The sequence below is a fragment of the Nanorana parkeri genome, unplaced genomic scaffold (assembly GCF_000935625.1).
Source record: "Nanorana parkeri isolate BGI_ZX_2015 unplaced genomic scaffold, ASM93562v1 scaffold1200, whole genome shotgun sequence".
NCBI lineage: Eukaryota > Metazoa > Chordata > Amphibia > Anura > Dicroglossidae > Nanorana > Nanorana parkeri.
This window is the reverse complement of record NW_017307468.1, coordinates 239,944-245,426: the sequence shown is the minus strand read 5'-3', so window position 1 is coordinate 245,426 and position 5,483 is coordinate 239,944.

Here is a 5,483-nt window from a genome sequence, read left to right as displayed (position 1 = left end):
AAACGGCAGCAACCCCCCCCCCCCCCTGCCCACAGTGCGATCGCCTGCACCAGAACTCAGTGCCTGCATTGTGGTCCAGTGTGATCTGCAAAAATGCATGCGCTATTTATTCTGATGGCACCGGCATTGACATGCCACGCGTTCTGGTGCAGGTTATCGCACCGCAGATGAGGGGGGGGGGATGTGGCTTCGGTGCCATTGATTTCAATGCACCGCCATGCTCCCTCCAGCATATGCAATACAGTGCGCTCCAGCAGCTGACCGCGCTGGAAAGCACTGTATATAGTGTGAACAAGCCCAAAAGGAATAATGAGATCAGGGGCGCCCCCAAGGCAGGGTGTCACCTGGAGCGGATACTATGTGACACCCCGCAGTGACGCCATTGCGCATACGCGTGACATCATTGTGCGCATGCAACGTCATCGAGCACGCACAACGTCATCGCGCACGCTCGTGATACCGTCACTCACTGTTACCTGCCGGCAGCCAAAGGATAAGGTATGCGGCCAGGGCCCCTCCTCTCTCTGCCAGGCTGTCTGTCCATGACCGAGTGCCCAACTTTTCAAAGGGGGTGACAACAAAATGACTATCAGTCATCACCCCTCCAATGGTGTCACCCATATGCGGACCGCACTCCCCTAGTGACGCCTGACTGAGATGCATCTAGCCCAGGGAACCCCCAGCCTGTTTTTCATTCACTGGATTTGTATTAGAAATTAACCAATTATTTGTTAGATAGACGAGTATACCGTGAGGGGGGGGGCGACAAACAACGAATGCAGCTGCACTGAGACCTACAAACGACAGACACTCAGGTGTCAGTTATTAAGATGTTTTCTGCTTTATTCAACAAACGAGTCTCCTTATATACATTGAATGCATGTAAAACAAGGCAAGGTCTATATCGGAACCAGCTTACACCAGACCCAGAAGAAGGCCAGGGACCAGATCTATATCAGGACTGACATACACCGGACCTGGGGCCACACGGAATGTTCCACTCAGTGCCGGTGCTAGGATTCTTGCCTACACAGGCAATGTGCATTTTTGTGGGGGTGTCCCCACACTGCATACAGGTACCCACACAGGTTGGCCAAACACGTACGACCACACCGGACAGTGCAGTATGTGTTTATATACAGTTTATTTGTATTAACAACCGGACTGCAACAAGCAGAATTCAGGCCTACAAAACAACTAACAAGACTGCAAACAGGGAACAGGGTTCAGGATTGCAAAACAGGGTTCAGGACTGCAAAACAGGTAACGATAGCAGCAGGATACTGAGCCATCATCCTGACTGCAGGGAGTGCTTAAATATCCTCCCAGGAAGCACCGGGTGATGGCTAAGTACTGGCAGCTTGGAGACACCCGCAGGTGAGCACTGGGGCTGCAGGTTCCAGCACCACCCAGTGGTGGTCTGGTACCTAACTGCTCCTGGATTCCTGGAGACACCTGCAGGTGAGCACAGGAACGGCAGGGCTATGAGGTGAGGGAGAAGCACTCACCTCATACCGGTAGTTCTCCTTTAACTCTATTTTCAGTTCATCTTTTCCTATCTCTAAAACCTGCCATACTTGTACAGGGGAAATACTCTCCATATTTAGGAGAGAAACCACTTGCATACCCGGTGGATTTCCTGTAATGGGAGTCAGTGGCCCAGGTCTGGAAGATAAGTTTGAGGGCTGACATGTTCGCCTGCATTTGTGGGAGGAGCCTGCGTCCCCACAGCCCTTTTAAGTCGGGCAGGCTTGCTCACCTGGGACGCGAGGTGTTCGGCATTGCGGCCGTGACGTTCCGCTCGGTCGATCCGTCACTTCCGGTTGCGGCTTCGTCTCTTCCGGGTCACTTCTGGGGCTTCGGACGCGTGTGAGGTACCGTGTGAGGTACCGGGTAGTTGCATGTCTTGATACATTGTGTCCTTGACGCATTTCAGAGCATTCAGGCAGCCGCATCATAGGTGCACTTCACCACTACTCTTTCCACATATGTGTTGGGTTAGCGGGCCAAACAGTGGGGCACTTCCACTCGGCTTCTTGAAGCACTTCAGGGCTTTGCTGCAGCTCAGGAGTCAGGCGGACTCCACCCAGAAGCCAGAGTGAAGCCAGGAGGCTGTGTATGTGTTGGAGGCTGGAAGGCTTGGAGAGCCAGAGAGAGCCAGGCACACAAGGTGTTTGGGTGAATTCAAAAGATGCTCAAAGGCACAGAATATCCAGGAAGAGATTCTGTTCAGGCAAACCGTCAGGTCCTGAGACACTGAACAAGATAACCTGTGAAGGCTGAGCCGATATGTACGCTGAAGAAAGCTATTTATGTTGGATTTCCTTTTTCTGCCTTTGGAATTAATAAAAGACTGTCCTTTGTTCTGTGAAAACTGCTTCATGACTGGTCCTTAAGCACTCACCATTTGTGCTAACCTCCCCAACATCACACTAGATTAGCCTGAGTTGCCACAGGTATGCTTAATTGAGGGGTTAGGTACACCTGGTACATGAGGACGCAGAGTGTTATTAATCACCTTCATACTGTGTAGGGTCGTCCACGCACGCGCACCTGTCTCCCTAGTTTGTTACCTTTTGTTGTCTTTTCTAGTGGGTCCTGCAAGAGGTGGTATTTAATTCTTATTCATGATTTGCAGTACATCGCATTAGACATGTCTCACGTCTCTGACAATGAGGAATTTGCTTCACTACCAGCAACACCAGCCAGAGGGTCTGAGCAGGGAAGCGCCCCGTCTATTAGATCATGGACTGTTCCCAAACTCATATTGGAGCTCCAGAAGAGAGGCATCCCCTTTGCGGCCACAGCAAGGAAGGCGGAACTGTTTAAATTATTGTGTCGTCGTCAACCCCCCCCCCGCGCGCTGCGGCTAGCGTCAACTCAGATCAGGTTTCGTTACAGACCTTGGCCACTTCACTGACGCAAATTCATTCTGCGTTGAATGTCATAACCACATCTTTGCACGACCTCCAGCAGAGGACAGAGACTTTGGAGAGGCAGGCTACTTCTGTCCCCGCAACTGCGCCCAGCACTTCCTCGGTTCCTTGGTATCTCCTATGGCAGGTACAGTGACCACAGCCCCCAATATTACTCCAGCACATTTTGTACCAGCTCATTTAAGGAAACAGATATTGGAAGGAAAGGATGTGAAGTTGGCTTCTCTTTTCATAGCGGCACACGACGTGACTGCCAACAAGTCATACGCTTGTGGAGAGGTGTCTGTTATCCTGAAAGCTAGGGATCCAAGGTTTAACCGTAAGCTGACCATACCCGAGTTTGTTCTGGCATTTGGTGTTTATAGGGACGTTGTGTGTTCAGTGAGCCCTGTCCACAGGAAGGAGCTGGATGCATATTTGCATTCTGTCGTTGATTTGGGGTATAAGTACGGAGGCTTTGCCTTCTACGACTATCACCGGGCTTTTTCAGCTAAAGCTGCGGCAGGTTTATCGCAGTTCCAGTTTGTATCCAACTGGGGCAGGATAGATACAGAATTGTTTTGCAGGCATTTTGCGGGTCTTAAATCTCCGGTGTGCACTATGTGCCAGTCCTCTGCACACACGGCCAACTGGTGCCCCACGCCGGCATTATCCGAACCTACCACTTCATGCAAACGGCGGGGTTGCTACCTAGCCCACCCAGTTGGGTGCCGGCTCAATTGGACAAATTGGGTAGACTGATACAGTGTCTGGATAAAGCGCAGATTTGTAATAACATCAATTATAAATCCTACAACTACCCACAGTGCCGTCTGCTTCACATTTGCTCATTATGTTTTAGGGCTCATCCCAAAGTCACTTGCACGGTGAGAAACACTCAACCGTCGTGACTAAGCCGGGTGAACATGGAGGCATTAGAAGCATTTCTGTGGGCATATCCTGACCCCTCCTTAGTGACTTTTTTGACGGAAGGTTTCAGCTCAGGGTTCCATACTGGCTTAATTTACCTGCCACAGTCGTCTCACGAGTGTGATTATTTGAGGTCGGCTTTGGCCAATCCAGTCACGGTCGACTCACTGTTGCAGGGTGAACTAGATAAAGGTTTCATCATAGGCCCCTTTTCAGAACCCCCTTTTGTCATGTGGAGAGTCAGCCCCATCGGGTTGGTGTGTGGAAAATTTTCCAATAAATACCGTTTGATTTACGATTTGTCAGCCCCTCATTCTGTGCACATTCCTAGCTTAAATGCACTGATACCGTCGGTGGAATTTTCCCTCAAATACTCCTCGGTCCATCAGGCGGTGCAGTAATGTGGCGGCTGATGCTTTGTCCAGATAAAAAATTCATGTATTCTTCCAACAGAATCAAGATGCGGATGTGGTCCCTACGCCAGTGCCCTCATACAGGCACCTAATTCTGGACTGAGGAGACACCGCCTCAACGCAGCGAGGCTCACCGACAACTCTCTGTTTAGTAATACCCGCAAAGCTTACAAAGTTGCGTGGAAGACTTTTAGGGAGTTTCTGGTTCAACATGTTACACCAGATCCCAGTAGCATATCTTACATACTGGCCTTCATATCATATTGTCATTTGGATCTGAAACTAGCTTATAATACCATTCGATTATATTTGGCAGGCGTGCAACATTTTTTGGCATTAACATACAGTCTTTATTTGCAGTGCATCCTGTCAGAGCTATCCTTAAGGGTATCCAGAAGTCCTGTAGCCAGTCTAGCAGCACCAGACTACCCATATCCAGTCACATGTTCCGGGCTATGTTGGGCATGTTAAATAGATCACCTTTCGGGGACCTGCAGAGTCTAGCTTTAAAGGCCTCAATTTAGATGGCGTTTTACGGGTTTCTGAGACCAGGGGAATTCTCCTGCTCTAATTCCAAATCCGTCCCGATATGCAAGAAACACTTGATTCGTTGCCCTAATTACTATTTGCTACTACTCGAACGTTGCAAGACAAATCAGGTAGGTGCCCCCACGGAAATTGAGTTTTTCCCTTCCGGTAACGCATGGTGCCTGGTGTCGGTGTTAGACAGCCTCATGTCCAGGTTGTCTGGGATGCCAAGCAACAGTCCTTTGTTGCCTTTTCCGGGTATCCCTCTTTCATTAAAACAGTTCATAACTCACGTTTGTTTGCTTCTTGGTCTAGGGGCTAATCCAAAACGATATTCTGGGCACTCCTTCCGTATAGGGGCAGCATCAGCAGCATCACGGCATGGAGTACCTGCTCATGTAATCAAACGCCTAGGTAGGTGGAGTTCTTCTTGCTTCAGCAGGTACATCCCAAATCCATATGTAGAGATGGCAGATGTGTTTTCTAAATTGGTGGAATAGTGCAGTTACGATCAGGTCAGTACATTACTACTGTCATTAGTATTGGTAGTGTGTTATTAGTATTGTTGTCTGTCTCACTTAGTCAAGCAGACGCCGATCACAAGTTATATTTATCAACGGACCAATCAACGGACCAATCCCATACTCGTAATACCTATTTTACCAAAAATGGCAAAGTAGACATATGTGGTCTATGC